We start from the raw sequence: 16,068 nt of genomic DNA on the forward strand, positions 1-16,068 counted from the left end.
TTCACCTTATTAACAAGGCGAGTTTTAAAGATAATAATAAATAAATGAGAAACCAAACTTTAACGTGCTGACTAAATTGATCCGACTGAACCTGAAACTAAGATACAATATAATATAATTAAAACAAAGAATAATTCAATTGGAATCAGATTAAACGGATTTATAAAACTCAAGTTATGAGGTTTTTAAGATTTAAACGAGCTGGTACTGTTCGGAATCCAAACTTCGAGTCGAGATTCGGGTTCTGACCAGTATACTCAAAATTTTATGGTGAGAAAAAAGTCTTTTGGGCCGAAAGCTAGTTTTGACAAATATTTAGGAGAAATCAGATAGTCAAATATGTGTTGACTTTTATGCCTTTAAATGGACCGGGGTCAAATTGACCACTGAGACTCCCTCAATCTGTGAAATTTATTAAGGGCTTTTGTTCATGAGATAAAAATTTACAAAAATGCAGAAGACAACTTACCCAAACAAAGGCTAGAGCTAGGAGAAATTCGTGGTTAAACGCTCCTTAACACCAAAGTCAAACTAAGCTTGAAAGAACTTGACTAATCATTGAGAAATCGATAAAGAGAGAGGGGAAATTCATGTTATATGAAGAGGATGACTGAGATACAGTAGGTTTAGGGTTTAAGAATGTGTTTTGGTTAAGTATGCAGAGGTATTACTTGTTAATTTAGTAATCAACTCAATTAGGGAAAAGAATAACTTATTGATGACTAAATTGGGTCCATTAAGTTCAATATTTCGGTGTGATCATCAAGAAAATGAAAATAGACATGTTACAATAGCAGACTAATTATCTTGGACCTCAATTATTGCGATTTAGGGTCGTTTTAGGAAAGATTTAACAATAAATGAACCAAGAATAACACAAAACTGAACTAGTTGTCAGTAGAGCATCGTGATGGGACGTGGGAAAACCCATCGCGCTACGCTGAGGGTGGTTTTTCCTGATTTTTTTAATTTCGTCAATTATGGTCCCTAAAGTTTCAAAAATGTGTTTTAGTCATTTTAATCGATTTTAAGAGTTTCTAAGGGCTGTTTGACAAGTTTGAAAGATATAAAAATATAACATAAGTTAAACCAAGTTAATTACCAATAAATACAAGTTTTTATTAATACGAAAGATCCGAATTACATTCCCGAGTTGGGTAAACGAATACGAATTCAAATATGAAAAAATCGGAAATGCTACAATTTGTTTTTGTCTCTCCCTCGCTAACAATTGACTAACGTCGTTAGTGGAGATGTTGATGTGGACTAGGGATGAGATTGGTACCATACCGGTACCGGTACTGAAAATCCTTGTCCCAAAAATCGTAAATTTTTTGTACCAGTACGTATAACACCCCGGCTTAAGCGGAAACGCCCGAGTGTGACGCACTGATTGTTCAAAACACACATGACACTATTAAGCGACAATATTATCATTAATTCATTTATACTTCAATTTCACAAGTTCAAACAAACAAAATACATTCAATAAAAGAAAAACAGAGGTCACTTGTCCATTATTTTTGTAACATAATTCTAGTGTCTTCTTTGCACTTCAACCCCTAATAATTGTACCTGTAGCATGTATATAACATAAAAGGTCAACTAACAAGTAGTTGTTGAGAGTCACACAGTTTGTTATAAATACTTAAATACTTAACAACGCAAGCAAGGTCCTTTCCAGTTGGTAACAACCAACGTACTCAGATAAACGCACAGCGCAAGCAAGGTCCTTTCCAATTGGGGACAACCAACGCACTCGGATAAACGCATAACACAAGAAAAGTCCTTTCTAGCTGGTAACAACCAAGTACTCGAAATAACACACAACGCAAGCAAGCAAATAAACACACAAGTCCATAATATGAATTGTAGTTTAAATAAAGAATAACTAAGTAAACGTTTGAATACGATATACACGCTACCCCCAAAAATGTAAAAGCGTTAAATTGGGGGGGGGGGGTGAAACTCACCTTGGAATTGAAGATAAACACGCCATAAAGGCCGAAAGCACGATAACGAAACCGAAGCAACCGAAAGTGCGTTAAAGAACCCGAAACAATTGAACTTCTCGAACTATAATTAAAAAAAAAAAAATCTAACTAACGGGATTATAAAAGTTAAATGAATTTGGTTAAAGGGATACTGCATTATTTTAGTATATTTTATTAGCATTTTATGACATTTTAGATTATAATATTATATTTAAACTTTAACGAATTTTAGCGACCATTTTAATATTATTTGATTAATAATCTATCTTTAATATGGGAAATACTAAGCACGGATTTTAAATGGGAATTTTATCTTGAACAAATATAACTACATTTACGAAGTAAGGCTAAAGAATTAAAAACTAACCAATGCTATCTTTAACGATTTAACGAATTATAAGCTAACGAATTAAAGTTTAATGAATTAACTTTACCGAATTAAAGTTTAGCGGATAAAAAGCTAACAAATTAAAGTTTAACGAATTAAAATTAACCAGTTAAAGTTTAACGGATTAAAAGTTAAATTAAAATTGAAGAGTTAAAGCTAACGATTCGTAACGGAAATATAAACTAATTTTTACGATTTAACGAGTGGAAGTTAGGTTTTTGATGAAAAATAATAAGGTATAATTTATAAAATTTTATTTAGTTACAAATAATTTTATTTGATTTATTATGATTTTTAAATAATTTATTTGATTTTTGATATAAATAAAATGGGTTTAAAAAAATACCAAAAATTTTGCCTTGACCCGGGTTTGAACCCTGGTCTGCTGTTTGATACACCAATTGCTTAACCACTAGACCAAGCTATGAATTTGATTATAACACATAAAAAATATAAATAAAATGATACAAGTTCATCTTTTTTATAACCAAACCCTAGGTTTCAATTCCCTCAGTCTGTTTGTAGTTTGGTTTAATTAGATTAAGGGTTTCAATGGTTGGCCAAAAACTAATCAAAAGCATATAACAATTACCCGTAATGGTGATGGAATGATGGTGAACCATAGTCGCGGAAAACGAACTTGAAAGATCAATTAAGGGTTATAGGGAGTTTGTTTGCTTGAATTGATGTTTGTAGCGAGTTTAGACAATGATTTGGTGTAACGCCCGTTAATTTCGGTTCAATGACTTAAAAGCATGTAAAGTATGCACATCCCTCGGGGTTTATCTAGCCTTTCTCGGGGACACTCTCGTCATCCTGGTATGTTAAAATAACTTACTTTTCATCCGAGATTTGCTGCATCCTTTCAACTCAAGGGGCTAGAGTGTAACTTTTATAATATGTTAACAAAACCCTAGCCCTCCTCTTTGTTCCAGCCGATCGCAACCAGGGCAGCAGCTCAAAGCCTTCGTTTTTCTTTTTGCAGCCAAGATTAGGATGTAAAAATTCAATTCAAGGTTAGTCTAACGTATATGCAAGTCTTTTTCACCATTAAACCCGTTATCGAACACGTTAGGGTTGAGTTTTGATTATAACAGTTTGCTGACAGATTCATATACGTTTATTGTAGGGTGTGTAACGCGATGATAATCCATTTTTTTATTGATTCTTGTTTCCATGATGTTATACTTTGAGTCTAGTTTCCAGAAAGGTATAATATGTAATTTTTGGACGAGATTTGAATGGTTTTATTGAATTTATAAGATCGAGTGTCAAAGCAAATGCGGGATGACGAATTCTGGTCTGTCTTCCCGACATCATAACTCTTTTTCAACAAGTCCAAATTAGTTGGTTCCACTTCTGGATCTTAATATTTTGAGTTAAGAATCAAACCCAATTGAAATCGTTTAATTTGGTTCGGTAATGAATTTTATAAAAATAAAACCATTTTGTTGCGCACTGAAATAGCTGCACGTACCTTGCTGTGTTGGAGGAATTTTTATAGTTTTTGTGTCTACTAGAAAAATATAATAAAAATATTTTTATAAACCTAAGACATTTATTAAAGTCTGGTAAAAATTTAATAATTTATTTCAAAGGTTATCCTATGTAATTAAATGCATCTTCGCATGCTAAAATCTGCACGTTTTACTTGTTATTGATCGATAAGTTCGTTTTAGGCTTAACCGGTGGATGTTCAATTGTGTTCTTGTCGGGGCTGTTTGAAGTGAGTTTTTGCACCACAATCTTCCTAGGTATGTCCCATATATCATACTTTAAAATCATGTCCTTTGGTGTTCGTTTGATCGGTCAACTAGTTGTAGTTTAAAAGATTGTTTTTGGTTGGCTAGAATAGTGTTTTGTTGCGTTTAACGCGATGGATGAAGTAAGTGATGACCAATTAAGTTCGGATAGTTTCGGGTTAATGTACGGGCTGTAGGAAAATGATTTTTATGAATATTGGGGCTGAATTGGTTGTCGGTTACTCAAACGGTTCGGTACAATGCATATTCGCGTTTATTGAATAGTTGGTGCGTTGTACTTGCGAGTTACCGACCCATTTGACTCGTGTAGCGTCGTGTGGACTTGTTGGCTGTGATTTTATCATATTGGGTCCATACGGGGCTGAGTTGGATGTTAATGGCCTAAACGACTCTTAGACGTGCGTGTTAGTGTCACCTAGTGTTTCCGGGGGTAAATTGGGAATTCTTTATTCCCGGGAGTATCTAAGGGTCGTGTTGGTGAATGTAAGGCCCCGGGGGCTGTTATGATTGAGTTTGATGAGGTTGAGGCTTTAGGTAACTCGAACCATGTTAGAACGTCTCGTAGGATAAACGAGTCCTTTCGATGGCGTTTGTAATGTTTGTATGTAAACCTACAGGTGTTTAAGTTTTGGGATTACTTAGGGATTATCTAGCTCGTGGTGAATACGTGTCTTGTGTCAGGTGAGTTCATGATGCCCCTTTTTACTCTTTTTAAGATTTTGGGCTAGCATGCACACCTAAGCGAATTTGTTTGATAAATTGTTTAAATTATTTTGGATGGGCTTACTTGTATAGGGTAGGCCTTGAGATGGTATTATCGTATATATGTATTATTGTATGACCAATATTTGGCGATGTTAGTAGTCATTATCGACTACGGATGTTACGTATGCCTACTTTGTGTTTGCATACGTTGGATGAGATGTTACGTGTTTGGGTTGTACGTGTGCTCGACCCTGATGTTAGTTAGTCGTTATCGACTAAGGATGTTTGCGTATAACTACCTTGTGTTGCATACGTTGGATGAGATGTTACGTGGTTGGGTTGTGCTTGTGCTCGACCCTGATGTTATTACTTGGATGTTTATATATATATAAGGATGTGATTATAAAGATGTTTATATATATATATATATATATAGGGATGTGATATGCGCAAAAAAAACTAATTTTCATAATTGTAATCGTAAATATAGATGTCAAAAGTGATAAAATTACACTTAAATAACATTAACATACAAAATTTTTTATAAAAAACGTTGGTTATTAAGAGTTCCTTCAAGTTCTTAAGTAATTTAAGAGTTCTCAAATGATACTAATCCTATATATATATATATATATATATATATATGTATATATATATGAGGATGATTATGGCCTAGCTGATGTATCCCTTTTATTTTTAAAATCCTTGGAATGACTATTATGATTATTATTATTATTGATGTTATTTATTAAAACTTGAACTCACTCAGCTCAAGCTGACTTTGTGTGCATGTTAGTGTGAGTTTCAGGTTAGGAGCAGGATGCCTTACTGCTTGGACGTGCACGAAGCTACTTGAACGGTGAAGGGCATACGTAGATGAAAGATTTAAATATTGAACATTTTTTTAAAAGTTTTATCAAATACATTTAAATTGGTTTTGGGCATAATTCCCGGGTTTTGGGAACTTATTTTATTAATTATGGTTTTCTGCTGAATTATACTTTGAATTAGCTATTTTAACGAAATGAACTGTTCTTGAGTTAAGTATTTTTATAAGTATTTTGTATGAATACCAACTGTAGGATTCCCAGAATTCGGGGTCTTACGTTTGGGTCCTTTATATAGTGCTAATTAGAACGTAAGACGGTTAATGATTGTAATTGAAATTTAATAAATTCTGGCCATTATGCCGGATTAAATCGCGAATTCAAAGCTGTTTTAACGAGTTATTTTCGTTGATTATATGCTTTCCATTATGGTCTACGGGGTTTATGGCTTTTAATTGATATAAATTGTATGTTTTAACGGGTTTTGGGACCTCGCCCCAAGCATTGCTGTCGCCGGAAACAACCTGGTCGGAAAAATGGTTTATGGGGACGGGAGGGTGTGGGTGAGATTTTTTGGTTTATATATTATATTATTATAATTTATAATAATATAATCTTAAAACATAAATTAAATTATAACTAGTATTTAGTCCCGCCGCGTTGCTGCGGGGGCGTGAAGTTGGAAAAAGAAAATACAATCGTATGTTACGAAAGCACAAAGAGTGAACTCTCAAAGCTTGTAGCTCAATTTAAAAATGTCCAATGCGTACCAATCTTTCCTAATGATATATACTTTAAAGAGGCTAGTAATAACTTCTTGTAGCTCAATTTTGACATGTCCAATGTGCCCCAATCTTTCGTAATGCTATATACTCTAAAGAGGCTAGTAATAACTGTCTCGCCTAAAACTTGCATACAAACTCTAAAATGGTCTAAGCTTTGCAAAACAAAAAAAAATCCTATACCTCAGTTCTACCATGAGCTACAACAATCAATGTGGCGTGGCCTTTTAAGTTATTCCGTGCATTGTTAGAAGCTTAATCTGATCCTGATTATCAATTAACGTTTAGCCACCTTAAGGTAACCTGTACACAAACCAAACAAAACATCATAATTTAGACCCTAAAAAAGTTGACAACTCTATACAAAAAAGTGTTGGCTACCTTAGAAAACAGAGATGGTGAAACCTTGATCTTCACCATTTAAACATCAAACCTCAAATTTCAAGAACCCTTCAAAGGGATCTGATATCAGCAGCCTCAATTTGACTTTTGACTATTAATCCCAATCCACAACAGCAATTTCAAACTATATCATTTTATAGAGCTCTAAACTAAAAGATTGATATGCCTTCAATCTATGAGCAATGAGAACATGACTTGTAATTTAGATGAACATTCACTTAACCTACCTATTGAGCATTATAAGTTTATAACAGTATGAAAAATAAATTAAGAAAACAAACCTTGTGATTAATGAAGCTGATGTTCAGAGCAAAATCAAAGAGGGGAGTAACTGCTGATACAAAACAAATAAAATAATTTATATGATAACTTAAACCTCAAACTGATTATTATTGTTTCAAATGGTTAAAGGTACTTATTAGATACACATAAACTATATGGCTGAAACATGTTTTTCATTCTTTATATGTGCTGACTTTTGTTTTGGCTCTTGTTTAGTTTCCAAACGTTGGGACATGTTTTTCAATCTTTACACACAACAATTGTTTCTTATTTGACATGATAGTAGCTTTGAACAATTATTTCATGACCAGAAGCCCAACCTTGCACAAAACATTTCATGACCAGAAACCCACTTCGTTGCACATAAAATCCAATTATTTGATGCTTAATGCAACTTCTTTTTATATATTACCCATAAGCCCACTTCTTGTTCAAGTTTTATAGCGGAAGCAAACCTGTAAACAAATGGCAGACACAGACTTGTGGCCACCACAAAGATCGATGTACGCTCATAGGCTTTTCCTGCATTCAAACAACACATAGGGACATAGGGCTTCGATCAGTAAACACGGAAACAAAGAAAGGTAAATCCACCTTAGCTGCAAATCTATTGGTTGCAATGTGAGAGAAACCATAGTTCATTTCACATTACCATTCGGTTTACCATGCCAAAGAGTAGATGAACACTATTTTGTTTCAATTAACTTTGACAGGTTCAAGTTCGTCGACAGATTGAAGCGTGTCGTCACAGCTTCTAGGTAGAACATAAAAAAAATCTCAAACACGAAAATCATCGGCCACGTAGAATGGCCTCATATCGTTATTTTATGCTAAACCAAATCAAAGTTATTTTAATGGGTCAATAATATCATCCAAAGGTTTTCAAGAAACACCAATTTTCTGCCACAATAGATAATCAAAGGTAATCTCTATGATCTTGAACACCATAATTAGATAAATAAAAAACCCATTTTCACTATGATAATGCGAACATATGAAATGACAGATCAAATGCAAGTTAGAAACTTGATTTACAAACACAGTCAATAGTAAGGGCAAGACCAATTTCATAAACACAAAACCCCAAATCACTGAAATCATTGATCAAATCCAGGCCATATACGACCATGGCATACACACACAAAAAAAAAAAATACATTTTCACCATCATAATGCGAACAAATGAAAAGACCGAGCAACTCCATGTTAAGACAGGAAGCGGTCACAAAAGTCAACAATCTAAATTTAGCCTCAGATCATATTCATGGCTGCAATTGTAGTTGCTTCTTTCCAAGAACCACAGTTGTCACGCCAAGAGTCAGTCAGTCAGTCATCGCCGAAAAACCGAAAAGATGTAGCACAATCATAAAAGCATTCTGTCAAAACACCTTATGTGCACCGTACCTAGGCTCAGAAAATCATCACAACCTTTCTAAAACCCAAACGAACATAGGCGCATTTCATCGAGCACCTCATGTGCATCATATCTAACGTCACAAATCACAAAAGCAAAGCACCGCAAGTTGGTTGAAAAATATTTCATATGCTACAACAATTCGTTGATAACATAATGTAAGTTCATGAACACATCGCCGCCACTTAGAAACAGATGGATCAACACACTGATAGCAATTTGGGGATTTCAGGGCCACCGGACACCGCGGCTACCAACCACCGTCACCTAGGGTTTCCAAACAGTAGGACACCGCCGCTACCAACCACCGTCACCTGGGGTTTGGAAACCCGGCAACAGTAGGGCAACCACCTCGCCCACCCTTTTCCGGTCGTTTCGTCACACCGTCTCGACACCGACCACCGGACCCCGCCTTCAGCACACGTAGGGTTTCCGATGATCGTGATGACGGTGGTGAACACGATGGCTGTGACGTCGGCAGATGGTTTTGCCGCCGTTGAAGACCAAGAGGGGAAAGAGAGAATAGATGGTGGCATAGAAGTGCGTACAACTTTTATGTTATAATATTATATACACACACATATATATATATATATTTATATGTATATACATATAAAATTGAAAATTCAAAATGGGTCGGGTTTTCGGGTTTGAAAAGTAACGAATATTACAGTATCGGTATCAAAATCTTCGGTTAAGTATCGGTATTGAAGGTAAAAAATTCAGGAAATACCGGTAATAGTATCGATAACGGAACTCAAAACGTTGGTACCGATTCGGTACCGACAATACTGAATCGGTACCGGTACCAATCGGTACCCGTATTAAATTTGCTCATCCCAAATGTGGACGCTTTATGGATGAGCTGACATGCCTACATGGAAAATACCCTTTAAAAAAATCCTAATTTCATCTAACCACCCTTTAACAAAAACATCAATAACAAGAACAACAACAACAATAATAATAACAATAACATAAGTGGGTCCCACCTTAACTCCATCCTTTTCTTCTTTCGATACCCCCGCCGCCCACCTCCGGCTTTCCCACCTTCCCCTTTCACTTATACAGACCAACAACTAATGGAGCCGATATAGGTGTCGGGACGGAGGATGATGTGTTCGAGTTGAGTTTTCTTCTGGTAGTTTTCTTCGATGGTTCTGGTCGATTTGAAGGGTTTGGTGGTGGGTTAGATGTTTGATGGTCGGGTATTTTGTATATGTATATTAGCGTGTTAATTAATTAGTTTTATTTAGTATATTGTTAGAACTTTGGTACTTCCTATGTAGTCAATCTCGATGGTATCTCGGTGAAATATCGGTTATCGGTCCTCATGTGAAATATCAGTCAAAATATAGGTACCGATAATATCGGCGATATTGACCGATACTGACCGATATTTCATTGATATTGACCGATATTTCACCGATATTCCCGATATAAGCATTTTAAGTCTTAATTTTCAACTTTTAGTGTTTAATGTTTGTGTTTCGAGTATTAATCAGTTCCTACTTGCTACAATTGTTCGTGTTGCAAAAGGTTAATTTGTTAATAAGAGGAGAATATAATGAATTGTTAGTGTTGAAGTGCTAAATATACAAATTATGCAAGATACTAAAATTACCGACATCCCCCCGATATCTCACTGCGATAACCGATATCTCAAATATCGATTCTCATCCCGATATTTTTCCGCATTAACTGCTTAGGGTACTTCATACGTGCTTTTGTATTTCAGGTTATTGATCGTTAAAGATGCTAAACTGGATACTTATATAGCATGGAATGATATATCAGGAAGACCAAAGCATAAAGTGAAGTCGTGAAAGTGTTAGAAGGATTCGAGAAGAGTTTAGATGAGAAACCTAAAGCCGATACTAAAACTGAACAAGATGGGTTGACAAAAAGTAACCAAGAAGTAAAACAAGCATATCCTGGGCTAGAAAATGAGTTACGGACCCCATAATATATGAATTTTGGTTTCTCGATGAGAGGAATCCAAAAATAAGGTTATCTTTGGTCGCGATATGTGACTGGATGAGTATATGGCCATCGCCTATCGCGACGGGCATAAAAACGGAAAAAACGGGTTTTGACCTATATATTCTATTTTACGAATCCTAATCAGTGGGGACGACCTCCAGCCACTATTAGGCATTTTTGGGTGAATTCCAGGGCTACCAATCACTTCTTGATCAATCCTAATGGCATTCCTCATCATAATTGAAGACCTATCGATGATGATGCTCGACTAGTATTCTCGAATCATACCCGGGGATGTAAAGTTTGTAAATTTTCCGTTTTCTCATGTAGTTAAGAACAACTAATTGTAATGGTCTTTGATTAATCCATGAGTATTGCTATCTAATATTGCTGTGCATTCAGTCGGTTTAGGTTTATTTCGATCAGAACGATTAGTTTGCCGGTTGTTATGATAATCGCTTATAGGGTTGTTTTGACTAGTTGAATACATTGAAGCATCAATTGCTCTTAGATGAGTCACGCTGGCAGGGACTGTTTGATAACCAGTGCCGTGTGTTAGCGATTGTTGGTGCCTATGGTTTGTCTAGTTAGCCATTCTGTAATTAATCATTGATGGTTAATCAGTTATATTAATATGAGATTACTGTTAATTTGCTTACTTGAACTCCCGGGTGTGATTTGTCTTCGATAACTATTTTAAGTTGCTTAAGTACTTGTTTCATTTGTTTAGTATTAAATAAATTCCTTTGCTAGTGTGATCAACACTTTGGATATTCACTTCATAATTTTAGAAATTAGTTAGACGTACACTGACCACATACTCCTCGTTATTCGACACCATACTTAACCTAGCTTGCTTAGGTGATTAGAAACACTTATTTATTTGTTTTTGACTAGATAGCGATAGTCTAGCATCAAAATGGCGTCGTCGCCGGGGAGTTAGTACGCTTAGTGTTTTCCTGTCATCTGATTTCTTTGTTTTAGTTTAATTTATTTGAATTTTTTATTTTTAGTTTTTAGTTTTATTTTCTCATTTTACGCAGGCGTGTTGTTTGTAGGTAACAGGTTTATTCGCACCCGCTATTAAGAAGAAATTCACTACTTCTATTCGAGCCAGAAATTGAACGAGTATCCCGGCAGAACCGAGCTCAGATCTAGAATCAGCTATGGAAGGTCAAAATTAAAACCAAAACCCGAACCAAAACCTTAACCAGAATCAAAACCAAAACCAACTGCCCGAAGACAACACCTTTCACCCGAATGAAAACAACAATCAAAATCCACCCGACAATGACTAACTACCACCCGTCAACACTAATCAACAACCAAATAACTCAGCCCGACAATCTCGAAACTAAAACATTGACAGACCCGTACCATCAGCTCCGCATTACACCCCTAACCGCAGAGTGCGAATAAACCGAGATGAGTATTATGTCAGTATTCACACTGAGAATGAAGAAGATGGGGGAATAGAATGAAACCGATCAGGGGAAAGACGGTAGTATTGGGGACGATTTGCGAGTCAGAAAAAATGACGGGTATGAGCCTAGAAATGAATAAAATGCTGTTTAGGAAGAAGAGGTAGACGAGCTGGTGAATTGGAGAGGTGCCGGGTTTAGAATTCGGAGCATGGGTAGAAATGGAATTGGGAGGTATCTTGCTGAAAAAGGACAAAGGGTTCAGGTTAACAGGGGTGGTTTGGTAAATCAATTGGGCAAAAGAAGGAATTTTGTAGCCCCGGTTCAGAGCGTAAACAGTCGGTTCAGATCGGCTATCTCAGACGGTGCATCCTCGATTGTTCCACAGGTTCACATTTCAGGACAACAAACATTTAAGTCACGAACATCCTATATCAACATTGTTCCACATTTTCACAGGATGGCATCTGAAGACCTGTATTCAAATCTATCAGATATTTCAGCTATTTGTGGGTCTATTAGAGATGGTACGTTTTACCATGATGAGATTCGGTTACGGTTGGTCCATTTTTCACTAAAAGACAAAGCAAAGCATTGGTTCAATTCGTTATCGAGGCACAGTATTGAGAACTGGGGTGAGATGCAGTAGGCATTTCTGAACGAGTATTATTCGTAGTCAAAGAAAAACGAGGCCCGAATTGAGATTCGTCATTTTCATAGTCTCCGGGTGAGTTATTTCATGAAGCATTTACTCGTTTTAAGGAGATGATCATAAAATGCCCGCATCATCAGATTGAGTTGTGGGAATTGGTGAAGAGTTTTGCTGATGGGCTGACATATGAGGACATAAAATATTTGAAGGCATCGTGTGATGGTCAACTGTTAAACCAACCTGAAGAGGATGTCTGGGATTTTTTGGAATTCATGTGTGAAGATTCTAAGTCAGAAGCCTCAGCTGAGAGAAGGAGGAAACAGGTGAATACCAGGTCGGTTAAATCAGCTTTTGGTGAGTCTGAGATAATCACTGAATTGGAACGGGAGTTGGCAGTATACAAAAGAGAAAAAAAGAAAGAAGTTGGTAAAGTTGGAGTAAAATTCCCGGTTTGTGAGGATTGTGGTGAGTTGGGGCGCAAAACAGAAAACTGCCTAGGTTTGATGAGGAGGCGTATCCCGAAGAGAAAGAGGCCAATTATGCTTACGGGGATTTTAAAGGGCAAGAGTTCAGTTCAAACACTTATCACCCGGGCTTGAGGAATCACCCGAACTTCGGATATGGGATTCGGTTCAGTTAAACCTGAACTTTCAATGGTCTAACCAAAACCGACATCAGAGTAGTTACCGCCAGGGCGGTTATCAGCAGGGTTTGTATAATTAGAACAACAGTCGGGGCTATAACAATGACAGTAACCTGGGTAACAGTTCATCAGATAGCCAGAATTAGGACCAGCAGAAAGGGTCCTCGGGTAATTCAGACGAGTCGGTGCCCTTGAAGTTGGATGCTTTGTTGAATATTGTGACAGATATTCAAATAGAAACTCAGAAACAGTTCTAGTTACTAGATAAATCTTCAGAGGCGATGTCAAAGTAGATTGGTTAGCTCGCAGCAGACATGGCAAAATTGTAGAAAAGTGCGGGTTAGCTACCGAGCAACACCACAGTGAACCCACAACACTTCGGTTCGAGCTCGAAGAAACACGTTAACTAGTAAGTATTTTAAGAAGCGATAAGAAATATGATAACAAGGTTGGGCTTCCACCACCATTGGTTGAGGGGGTGGTGGAAGAAATTGATGAAACAGTCGTCAGTGATGACGAAACAGAACTGGCTGCTTTAACTGAAACTAATAAAAGTGAAAATAAAACTAACCGACCGGTTCTAAAGGATGGCACCAACAATTATAAAGACCAGGGGAAGGGTAAAACTGTCCCATATCCCGATGCTTTGTTAGCGCCATCGAAGTCGAATATGGCATCTAAACGGGGCCCATAATAGGAGGAAATATGGGAAACGTTTAAACATGTCAAAATTATATTCCCCTATTAAATGCCATAAAACAAGTTCCTGCCTATGCTAAGTACCTAAAAGATTTGTGCACACAAAAGAGAAATCGCAAGACTCCCAAACAGATTGACTTAACCGATAATGTGAGTGCAATTCTTTCAGTCGCTCTTCCACCTAAGCTACAAGATTCGGGGGAACCCATTATATCCATTCAGGTGCGTGATTTTTAAATGACACGGGCACTCTTTGATCTTGGAGCTAGTATTAGTATTCTCCCGGGGAGTCCATACGATCAGCATGACTTTGGTCTGCTTCGCCCAGCCACCACCACGGTTGTCCTAGCCGACCAAACACCGAAACTTCCCTGAGGAATTCTACATTATGTGATTGTTAAGGTTGAAGATTTTTACTATCCAGTTGACTCTTTGGTTCTCGATTACGTTTCGGGTGAGAGTACCAAACAACCCACGGTTATACTCGGTAGGTAATTTTTGCCCACTGCAAATACCGAAATTGACTGCAAAACTGGTACTTGACTTGAAATTTGGTAACCATAAGCTAAGGTTAAATGGTCTCACACATGTAAATAATTCTCCGGTCAATGATGAATGTTTTATAGCTGATATTATTGACGAGTGCATCACGTTATACGACTCGGTCCTGGACACGGACGACACAACGTAGACCTGTTTTATGTTTGACAGGTTACAGGTGGAAACTGACAAGTAACTGGAGGAGGAAGAGAAGAAGCTGGAGGTTGCAGCTTTGAGAGGAGATCGGCTCCCATGGTCGGTTTAGGTGGAGCTACTACCCGAGAAAATCGATAACCGGTTAAAACCATTTTTGTAGGAGGCACCGAAAGTCAAGTTGAAGGAACTATCAAAGCATTTAAGATATGCTTTCCTTGGTAAGAATGAAACTTTACCTGTGGTAATAGCTTCTAACTTGTCTTTCGAACAGGAAAACGCTTTGCTGGAGGTGCTGGTGGCAAACAAGGAGGTGATTGGATGGACCATCACGAATCTGAAAGGAATTAGTCCTTCCATTGTTATGCATAAAATATTGACAAATTTGGATGTAAAACCTGCACATGATGCTCGACAGATGTTGAACCCGAAAATGCGAGAGGTAGTGAAGAAGGAGGTGCTGAAGTGGCTTGATGCAGGAATTATTTTCACCATTTCTGATAGCACGCGGGTGAGCCCGACTCAGATGGTACTGAAGAAAGTGGGCATGGAAGTAGTTAAGGACGACTCAAGTAATGAGTTTGCTACCCGACCGGTAACCGGGTGGCGTATTTGCATTGATTATCGAAAACTGAACGCGGCTACATCAAAAGATCACTTTCCAATTTCATTTATCGATCAGATTGTAGAGAAGGTATCAGGTCAGAAATTTTATTGTTTTTTAGACATCTATTCCGGATATAACCAGATACCTATTCATCATGAGGATCAGGAAAAGACCACATTTACTTGCCCGTATGGCATATACGCATTCAGTCGAATGCCAGCTATGTAACGTCCTCGACACCTTCGAAAGGTGTATGATGAGTATCTTTTCAGATATGGTGGGGAGTCTTTGGAAATCTTCATGCATGATTTCTCGATTGTCGGCACATCTGAGTCTTGTTTAAATCAGCTTGAAAGAGTTTAAAAGACGTGTCAAAACGAACTTGGTTCTTAGTTGGGAGAAGAGACATTTTATGGTCCAAGAGAGGATTATGTTGGGCCATGTTGTGTAGAATCATGGGATAGAGGTGGACCGGGTTAAGGTTCAAGTTATTTCAACTCAACCTCATCCCACGAAAGTCAAGGGCATTAGATCATTTTTGGGGCGTACCGGGTTTTGTAGACGATTCATTAAGGGTTTTAGTGATATCACCAAACCCTTATGTAATTTATTGTTAAAGGATACCCTGTTTGACTTTAATGACATGTAAAAAAACGTGAATGTGTTAAAGCCTTTGACATTTTAAAACAAAAAAAATCAAATCCTTTAACAACAAATTACGTAAGGGTTTGTGATTTATGGTTAATAGATTGGATTATTAAAATATAATTTCCCAATAAAATGAAATAAAATTCTTTTTCTAATCTTAGGTGT

Source organism: Bidens hawaiensis, unplaced genomic scaffold (assembly GCF_021521415.1).
Source record: "Bidens hawaiensis isolate Kalapana, Puna unplaced genomic scaffold, B.hawaiensis_p1.1 tig00031429_1, whole genome shotgun sequence".
Taxonomy (NCBI): domain Eukaryota; kingdom Viridiplantae; phylum Streptophyta; class Magnoliopsida; order Asterales; family Asteraceae; genus Bidens; species Bidens hawaiensis.